The sequence below is a fragment of the Anser brachyrhynchus genome, assembly GCF_964034855.1.
Source record: "Anser brachyrhynchus genome assembly, chromosome: 2".
In the NCBI taxonomy this organism is placed as follows: domain Eukaryota; kingdom Metazoa; phylum Chordata; class Aves; order Anseriformes; family Anatidae; genus Anser; species Anser brachyrhynchus.
Genome location: NC_137695.1, coordinates 44949403 through 44959885, shown reverse-complemented (window position 1 = coordinate 44959885; position 10483 = coordinate 44949403). Strand labels below are relative to the sequence as shown.

At 42.3% G+C, this 10483-nt stretch overlaps 1 long non-coding RNA gene across 1 annotated transcript; it reads left to right on the top strand.

Annotated features, from left to right (window-relative positions):
* The first annotated feature begins 588 nt into the window (after positions 1-588).
* LOC308190906 lies at positions 589-6678 on the top strand. The gene is made up of 3 exons (XR_013947565.1): positions 589-913; positions 2277-3633; positions 6389-6678. It is a non-coding gene; the product is annotated as an uncharacterized lncRNA (long non-coding RNA).
* Positions 6679-10483: the final 3805 nt, after the last annotated feature.

The following is a 10483-nucleotide window of genomic DNA, read 5'->3' as shown; positions in this document are numbered from 1 at the left end:
GAGCGTACTGTGAGCATGCGAATGCTTTCACCATGAAGCCACCAACTCACCTGAACAATTTTGTTGTTGTCTTTATGTGTCAGGTTTCACTCTGTCATACACTAGCCATTACATGATCCCAAAAATCAGAGCTTGGGCTAGCAAACATATCAGATAACCAACAAATACAGCCTCCCCAGCACTTCAAGAGGTGGAAGAAACTTCAAAAATGGGAAGAGGGTAAACATAGACATGAAACATAATGTTTTCCATACATAATTTCCATAGCTCTGGTGTCATGAGACTTTCCCCAAAAGTGAAGGCATGAAGAAAGAACAGGAAAGTCACATATTCTTAAAACAGAGAAAGCTGGAGCTTTATTGTAAAAGGGAAAAAAGTGTTCTGTGCTTCAGACACCCTGCAAGATGACACCATTCTGAAAGCCAACTACAGACTACGAATATAATTTGTTATCACATTGGTTTGGTAAATGCGTTTGTCCATCCTCTTCCAAGTCAGCTGTAAAGAAAAATATTTTTTTTCAAACACAATCAAAACATTTTTCATTATGCTTATATGCCAGCAGAATGTCCCTCAATTTTACAATGAAGTTTCAATAGTTTGAACAAAACTCTGAATTTGCAACTGCTGGTAGTGAATGACTGAAACATATTTCTTTATTTGTCAGTTGCAGCAAATCTGTCATTATGAAATCGGAAATTCATTGCAGAACATAGCATTGTACACTACGGGAAATGTTCCATGGCCAACAAAGGATAATTGGTTTAATCTGATTTTATTTTCTAAGTTAAGTGGCTTTTCATTTCTTCTTTTAGATTCGGGAATGAACGTTGTATTCGAGAGCATATCTCATATCTGTACTGCTTGAAGCTGTCAAGGCAAAACAGCTTTACTGTGGAGAACGAAGCCAAAGGTCAGCTCGCCTAACTTCAGGATGCGGGCCAGGTCTTGTCTATGTTTTTCTCTCTCTCCCGATATCACTCTCATTCGGTGCCAGGAATAAGGATATTCATCTTCTCTAGGTAAACATCAGTTTATGAAAAGCAGAATATAATTGCAGAGAAGGAGCTATGACATGCCTTGGGATTAGTGAATGCCTCCTAATTGAGCTTTAGTGAAAGCGGCAGTTCTGGCATTATTTTTATTCACCTTGTGGAAAATTATTGGAGCATATTTCATACAATTAGGATCAAGAATGGATTTGGCATCACTTCCAGCAAATGCCCCTGAACACTAATCTGGTTTATTTGGCACCACTGCTGAGGCTTCTCTTGTGGGGAATACAATGACAACAATTAACCTGGCAGTGCAGAAGAGGAATGGGAAGTGGGAAGCTGTGTTGTCTTTTATCCACATGCATAGTGAAGTGTGACCTCATATGACAACAGAGCAGCAGTGCTTTGAATTTATTTTCTTCTTTTTTTTCCCTTCTTGAGGTGTCCTAAGGAATCTTCTCCCTTTTTCCCCACGTAGCTCAAAAATCCACATTTTTCCTGCTATCCAAGAAGGCCTGAACAAATGGGCACGTGGGCCCCACTTACTGTGGCAGTATATTTTCAGATTTCTGGGTCAGGTTTGGTGACGATCCATCCGCCCGTGGATTCGCTTCCTTTGATGTAGTCACCAAGCCGGACGACGGCGCAGTGAGACGTGGGGAAAATATCCCTGCCTAGCTGGTTTGCAGGGAGGATGCTTGGAAGAGGAGACTTTCACTAGAAGCAGGGCAAAGAGATTAGGTATTAACCTGGGATCCTAAACACTGCAAAGCTGGAGAGACTTAGAGAGATTTACAGAGGTGCTGGGGAACTTGACAGGAATCAGGAAGAGCAGAGAGATTCGGCTTAGCCGCTGGGCCAGCAGAGGGAAGGACACAGAAGAGGGTGTCAGCCAGCTGTGGGCCTTGGACATAGGATTTCTACACAAAGTCCCACTTCTTCTAGGGCAGAGACAGAGCCTGCGGCTGAGGAACGTGTGAGGGAGGCTGAGAAAAAGGCAAGTGCTGCAGCATGCACAGAGGCTGTGGACCCAATGCGGTGGGGCCCAGGCTTAAAAGTCCTTTCAAACACAGCAGCGAATGCTGTCAGATTGTCACCCTCATCCTTTCTGAAACCCCGGGAAAAACAAAAGAGACGTGCAGCCTGTCCTGAACATCAACACCCCCCTCCCCACAGCCCCCAAACTGCCTCGAGCAAGTGCCGAGGCTGAGAGCTCCTCAGCGAGTGTCCTTCCATTGCTTTGAGCCCCAATCTGCGTGCTGTCTTTTTCTCTGACAGCAGAAAAGGGATGTGGTAAGCAAATCCTGTGCAAGCTGTTCAAGACGGAACCAACAGCTGATCTCCTAAGATCGCTGCTTGCAGTAAAATACTGCTTAGCAAGAGAGTAGCAGCCTGCAGCTCCTGGATTTTCTGGAGACGTAGCCCAAAGACCAGCTTGTTGTGGCAATTCAGCTGCAAGGTAAAGTCAAATAAAAAGTTGTATTTCTGTGTACAGATGCCATCGTATGCTATTTTTGAGCTCAGAGGCACTTAAATTCATCCCTGGATCAAATGCTCACCTTCTGGCACCTATGTTTCCAAAATCTGGCCTGAATCCTTGACATCCTCTCTTATGTCAGACATTGCACAGCCCTCTAAGCAGTGACGGCTAATACACCAATACCAACTTTCTTGAGTCTCTTTTTCTTGGGGTGTCACCCTTAACCATGAATTTCCTGTTCTCTTTTTCTAAAAATCTGTATAATAACAATTAGCATTCCTTAAATCCACACCTTACATTTTCAGTCACAAATATGTTTGCTTCCCACTAAATCTGAAGTTGAAAAATAGGGATGTTCTCTGTCAGCACAAACAGGAGTGAAGGATAATAAATCACCGACTTGTAAACTGAGCCTGGGAATCAATAAAATGTAAATGGCTACAAAATAGAATGTAGAAATACATTAAATATGAATGATAAGAAAGAAGAATAAGACTGGAAAATGATAAGGTTGTGTATTTCATTACAGGAGACAGAAGTGACAGAGAATGGTCTTGGGCTGGTAAAAGAAGTTCTTTACAAACAAAATCGTATCTGACCACGGATCCCTGTCCACTCTCCCATTAATGGAGATAGAATATATCATAAGAGTGTCGACAACTTTTAGGAACTTTACACATCGCTGATTGCAAATGAAACTGTAATGCATTCTACACATGTTCTGGCTCTTATCTCGCCTCCAGGGGAAAGCATTAAAGCCTCAGCCTGCCATGGAAAATGTAGAATTCAGACATCTGTGACCAGCGTGTGTAGAGAAGACAAGATAAGGTGCATATCAAGCCTACATCTGTGACAGGGGGCTCGGAGTCCCTAGAGACAGAGGAGTGAACATATATGAAGACTGACTGAAAATTTCCTAATTAAACCTTTGCTTTCGTCAGAAGTATTTGCTCTCTACTAAATATTTTGTTTTGGGGAAGAAAAAAAAAAAAAAAAGCAGCTTACCAAGAAGATTTAAGCCAAAAACAACTGATGATTTTTTTTCCCCTTCTTTTTCTTCTAAGAAATAAAAGCCTATTCTTGAGCAAAGATATTCTGTATACATTAAAGACTCCCTGGAGAAAGTTCAGCCTGCTGGCCTACCACAGAAAGTAAGAGGTAAGCTGTTACAGCTGCAGGATGACAAGAAATACGGGCTGTGAGAGACATGGATCTTTGAATAATAATTAGTTTTGAACAGTAGCGGATAAATAAATTGGATCACGGGTAGCTTCTCGCGTGAACAGTGGCCTGCCAGTCAACGTAATAAGATGGAAATCAGACGTACCAGTCAGCAGCCCATACTGGCGGTGTAGGTGAGATGAATAAGGTACGATTTCGAGGCTTCTGAGCAAGGCTCTTGAGTTTTACAGCTAGAAGAACGATCAGCTTTGTACAGCCAGCAGTTCATTTTACCGCTTTAGAAACTTAAGAATAAAAAAATGCAAATGCCCCTTTGATGTGCTGATTACTCAGGGGTGTACCAAGCCATGAACAGTGGCGGCAATGAAATGTCTCCTGGGCGCCTTGGAACATCGCAAGAGGACCCAGGAAAGGTTCCCTAGGAAACCAGAGATGCACTCTGAAGCATGTGCGAGCTTGGCCAGCTGACAGACACTCAGCTGTGCCCCAAACATCGCTGCTGGGTTATATGCGATCCGGGTGCGGAGCGTAGCTGGTAGGACTGATTGTGGGAAGCCTGGAGGAGGTTGGGATATCTTTGTTCCCGGTTACATAAATGTTCGGAGCTCTAGAAGAAAGAAAAGACTGATGGCTGTTTTATCCGAAATGGGGGAGAGAGAGGGGTGAATAACACCTTCAATTAATCTAAATAGTGATCTTAGTCCCAGATTCTGCTGGCCTAAATTCCACCTAAATCCCTGTGCCTACTGTTTCCCATTGGCTGACACCCCAAAGCTTCTGAGTAATTATTCCAGGGGTCTGAGCAGGGCACTGAGCACAGAGGCACTTGTGTCTGCCAGCGGTTGGCACCGAGCAGTCAGATCTATGTGGAGCTTAGCCCTGAGGTAACCGGGCGTGAGGGCAAGACTGCGTGTCCAAGGTGCTTACAAAAGGAGATGCCTACAGGCCCAACACTTCTCCTGCTTCCTCTGACATTCAGGCAAGGTAACCAGTCTAGCATTTCTCAGGAGATATAATTTACCACCACTCCTAAAACTTGCTCTTTTTCTGTAACCCAGCACCTCCAAGCCCCATTCTCAGACGGTTTGCTCAGGAATGTGCCAGGACTGTGTGTCTGACCTGGGTGCAGAATAGAAAATGATAGAATCACAGAATGGCTTGGGATGGAAGGGACACTTAAGGATCTCCTTGTTCCAACCCCCTGCCATGGACAGGGACACCTTTCATCAGACCAGGCTGCCCAAAGCCCCATCCAGCCTGGCCTTGAACACCTCCAGGGATGGGGCATCCACAGCTTCTCTGGGCAGCCTGTGCCAGTGCCTCACCACCCTCTGAGTGAACGATTTCTTCCTTATTTCTTCCTTATATTAAATCTACACCTTATCTCTTATCTTAAAGCCATCACCCCTTGTCCTATCACCACATGCCCTTGTAAAAAGTCCTTCTCCAGCTTTCCCTTTAGATACTGGAAGGTCTCCCCGGAGCCTTCTCTTCTCCAGGCTGGATAAGCCCAACTCTCTCAGCCTTTCTTCACACAAAATATAAAGATAAGAAAACCATTACTTTTGCTCTCCTTGGCAGCATGATTCCCAACCCTTTTTAGATCCTTTATCTCTTACCACAAGAAATGAAGACCCTTTTAGAAAGGGCAGAACAGCGGATTTTCCCATGAAAGTATAGAAGGCGTGACATGACTGAACTTTCCAGTTGCATTTCCCCGAAATTCCCTTCTTAGAACAAGCCCTTGGATCGCCCAAAGACAGCAAAGTAGTCAAAGCAATATTCAAAATACTGGCTGTGACTCAGCAGTGAGTCCTTCCCAGTGATTTCTGGATCAGACATCCCAAAGATCAAATATTTGGGGAGCAGGGTGTTTGGAGTGGAAAGGGTCTGCCAGGTATGAACTTTCCTATGAAGTTTTGCACGGATTTAAGCAGCGCTGTTGTTCTTAAACTTTGTTTTCTTGTCATGAGACAGGTGTGGCTGTAACTCCAGCACGTCATAAATATGTTCAGCAGTTAGATTAGCATAATTGCCTGCCTAGTCAGCTAGCATGCAAAGTGCACAAACAAGTAACATAACAGTTTTATTACATGTACATGCTTGTGTTTCCTTGAGACATGATAAAACAAACAGACTAGTAATTTTAAAACAAGCAGTAAAAAAATAAAACGCGATGAGTAATTTAAAACAAATGTTGAGAAAATGGTGTCTTTAAGAAACCTTTTCCAAGTTGAGCCCCCATTACAGTTCCTGGATGTGTGAAAGAAAAGATATCATGACAGAATGTATTACTGGTCAAAACGGTGTACGTTTAGGTTTGCTTTTGTTTTGCTCCATTATGAAATAGATTTCACTGCAGTAATTTATACTTTGCAGTGTAAAACCATCAGGTGTGATTCCATCTGGAAACATTTTAAATGGGCGATTGGTTGAGAAATGTCCCCACCCTTTCTTAGTTCAAACAGCAGATAAGGAATGTGCCTCTTAAGTAGAGTATTTAGTTCTTGCAGATAAGATTGTACAGTTCCTTTTGAAGAGCTTACATATTAGTGAATTATAAATGTTTTAAATACATTTCTAATGATCCACTATAATTTCACAGATATTGCATATGATAGTAAGTTCATTAGTGAAAACAAAAAAGGTAAAACATCTTTGATGTTGCACCGGGATGCGCTCAGCTGTTAAATGAAGTAAAATAATCTGTTGGGATTTGTTCATTTTACAGACGGCACATTGTAGATGTTCCAGCGAACAATGGGAGCAGTGAGCAAGATGTGATTGAAGCAGTCTGTCAAATCCTCGGTTTGATTTATAATAATGGGGTTGCATTGACATGAGGATTAAACACAGCAAAGCATATACTCACTGTGAGTAATATAGACTCACTTATACGTTATAGCACTACTAAATAAATAGTCTCAGTCATTTTCTGAAATACTTCTAAAATGAATGTGGTCATAATGCCATGGCACAAATACTGCTTTGCAGGCAGTTATCAGAGAGAAACAAAATTCAAAACTAAAAAATAAGGGATTTTTTCTTTTTCTGTGAGTTTCCAGTCTCCCAACTGGCAGAGTGAAGGGAGTTGAAATTTCTCCTGGTTTGAGTCTAAAGAAAGACTAATTGTAGTCCTTCTCTGGAACAGAGAACAAGCAGAACAGCAGCTTCTTGATATAACTTGCTTAGTTTCAGTCCTCAAGTAATCTGGCTCCTTTGATCCTCAGCTGGACTGTTTGCAAGAAAGGGCTCGGTATGACTTCAAGTAAATGTCGACATAGTTTCAGAGATGTCAGTGACACATCCATCTCAGCTATAAAATAGTTACTGTAGGAAAATAGAGAAATCCATGCATTTATCTTGAAGACTGGCAACGCTTTCAAATGAATGTTCTAATTAGGAACCACGACATCCTATTTCTTTTTTTAATACCCTAGTTGTAAATGGACAACAAATGTTATTTACCAGTGTTGAGCAAGAGAATGTCATTGTTTAAACATGGAAATGGAATTTAAAGTTCTGCATTCAATTATGTTGGGGTTTGCCTTTCATTTTGAGTTAAACCTGGAGATTTTGAAAAAATGTGGCTCTAATATTGTTTCTCTTTGTTAAATGGTAAGAATGTTAAAGAACATATCCAAGCTGCCAGTAACCATATGAAGATCGTCTAAAACACAGTAAACTTCTTGGTTGTTCAAATAATCGTGCATTGTATGAGCATAGTTATTTTGCATTGTTTGAGTTTCCAACTGCTTTATTATATGACAGATCTTATAAACCAGAGGTTTCTGAAATCTCATTTCTATTTTTTACTTTCCTTCTTCTAAGTTACATTTGCTGTGAAAATGGTTCTTTCCTTTCTTTATCTCTCACAGAGACCTCAATTTCTTGTGCACCTACTTAGCGTCAAAAGCATTATAAGAAAAGAGTATTTTTTCTTCTTTCTGGCCTGAATTGAGAAATTCTATACATCTGCTAGCAACTTTGAAAATCAGAAATCTGATAAATTAAATGCATAGCATTCTTCCCAGTCCACCTAAAGAAAAGGAAGACTGAGTACAGAAAGAAAGACTGAGCAAAAGGAAAATAAATAAATAAATAAAAATAGGACTGTCTCCTGGGTTTTAAGACACAGGCCAGATTGAAGATGAGGTGTAGGTGGATACAATTTCCGTAGTGCTCATAGGGAAGTGCAGGCCAGTGCTGGAGCTGTGAATTCTTTTGAATGTGTAGCTTAAAATCTGTTAACACTGGAAAGTGGCTGTGCCCTTCCCATTTCAGTCCACGGGGTGAATTTAACCACACTGCTTTAACCGTTTGTTTTTACTGCACTGGCAGAGGTCATTTTGACTGCATTTCCTTCAGGACTACAAACAATGTGTATGTATTGAGTACAGCATTCATCAGAATACCACCAGCACCCCCTCAAAAAAAAAAAAAAAACCAACAACCCACAAAAAAAATCCAAAGGAACCAACATGTCGCCAAAACATTTGTTGACATGAATTTTTGAAATGAAACATTTCAAAACTAAGATGTTGTACTTGTGAAGACTGCAACACTGGCCTTTTAGGTGAACATCAGTTATTCCACGGAAACACATTTTGCTGTGTAAAACATGATTACTGCTGTTCCATGACTACAGTTGCCCTCAGAGGTGCAATTCTCAAGCTTTCCCTCCAAGAAATTGCTTATTTTTAAATCTGTGGTATTACACTCTCGAGATGTGGCTTTACAGGTCTTCAGCTACAGGTCTCCATGTTACATCGTGTTATTTTCTACAGGACACTGCATGTAATGAATTATTCCTATAAGTGTGTGGAAGGAACTAGTGCTGTTAAATCGGGGATATGTATTCCTAAGGACACTTTAGAAGGTAATGTATATATGACCAGACTTAAAAATATGTAACGATAATACTGTTAAAAAGCTTTTAAACATTTGTTTTTTTGGTCTTATGTCATCTGTTAGAGTGGCACTGTGGAATATAGGTCATATCCTAGCCATTAGCACTTATGTTTCAGTAGCCAACGTCGGGATTGGGTAATTTGACACGTGATCAGAATTCTAATTTCAATTTTAACACAAATTAGTTGTGTACATTTTTCTTGTAGCAGCAAACATACGGCTGCTTTTCTGCATGTCCTACCTTTAAAAACCCATTCTTAATGAAGAAATTAAAGAATTCTTTCTGCCATTTATTTTCAGAGAGTCTCCCACTGTGGATTTGTTCCCCAGAAATCTAAGGACAATTTTGCTAAGCTCTGCCTTCCCTAGCTCTTCCAAGGTCAATGCTGCATTCTTTATTCTTCTACTCTGGCAAGGTGGATGGGAAATTTTGAGAATCCAGTTTGTGCAAAGTCTTCACCAGCCAGGGTGACACCTACATGAAGAAACCTGGCACTTTGTCCCACACAAAAGCCTCCTGACCTTTTTTCCAGAACAGAAGAAGAAAAACACTTCTGACTACTATGAAGGTACATGTTAACACTAAAGACATTTTTTTTTCTGGGACTGACTCACTTTTTACCTCTCTGGCTCTCCTGGAAGAGTTACTGGGAATCCCTAAATAACTTGGGCCAAGCCCAAAACCATAAGTGAAATGGAATGCAAATCACCAACCTTAGAACCACTCCTAACTTTACTATGTTTAATTAGTTTATCACCTAAAACACTAATGGCATGTCTACAGACCTTGTGTTTCTACCTTCCCTTCCAGACTCATACGTTTTTTATCCTTTCCAGCTGAGGCATTATGAGGCCACATCAGAGCTGACTTCATTCACCATTTCCAGGCCCGATTTTCTTTGGATGTCCTGTTCCTTCCTGAGCGGAGCGGGAGCTTGTGAACTGTGTCATCAGCTCACAAGGGCTAGATGTGGGACAAAGGTATCAGAGGAAAGGCAGGAAGGGAAGGTATCAGAGGAAAGGTTCTGCACTACTTCTGTGCTCACCAGGACTCAGAGAAGCGGCACGCTGGGTCTCAGTCCAACGTTTTTGTCCCCCTTGCCCAGAGTAAGTCAGGTAGTGCCACATCCAACTTTACTCTCACTACAAGGGCCTCCAACCCCTGTCTCCTCCATCCTTGCCTGTGCTATTTGTGCCGCCAGCTGGCTTGCTTGCTTTGCTAAAAAGCAAGCAAGGCATGAGGAGGCACAATACGTCCTTCCTTCACAATGGGCAGCAACTCTCTAATTGACCTTGGCACCAGCAGGAATTGGTGTTCTCCACCCACAGCAGGAAGAACGCACCTCCTTCCTCCACAGCCCTGAGGAACCCCTGGCCTCTATGCCTCTCCTCAGGCTGTGTTTGAGCCCCTCTCCCCTTCCCGGAGGGAGGAGAGACCTTTTGGAAAGACCTGCAGCATGATGGAGCAACCGTGTGATGGTGGAAGAGCGCGGTATTCCAGGTGTGGTCTAAGCACCAAGCAGGAGATGGCAATCACTTCCCTCCATCTTGTTACAGGCCTCCAGACTGGGTACAGCCCCTGAACCACTGCCCTCTGAGCCCTACCATCAACCGGATTTTTTCTCCATGTGGTTGTCCAGTCCATAATGTCCTAATTTGGATACAAAATTGAGGGAGGCAATGTCCAAAGCCTTGCTAAAGCCAAGGTAAATGATGTCTGCTGTTCTCCCCTCATCCACAAATCCAGTCATTTTATTATAGAAGGCAATCAGGTTGGTGAGGCGTGATTCACCCTTGGTAAAGGAACGCTGGCTGTTCCCCAACACCTTCTCCTCCCTGTGCCAACAGACGTGCCCCAGGAGGACGCAGATTTCCACGTGGACTGCAGTGAGGCTGCCAGCCAACAGTTTCCCTT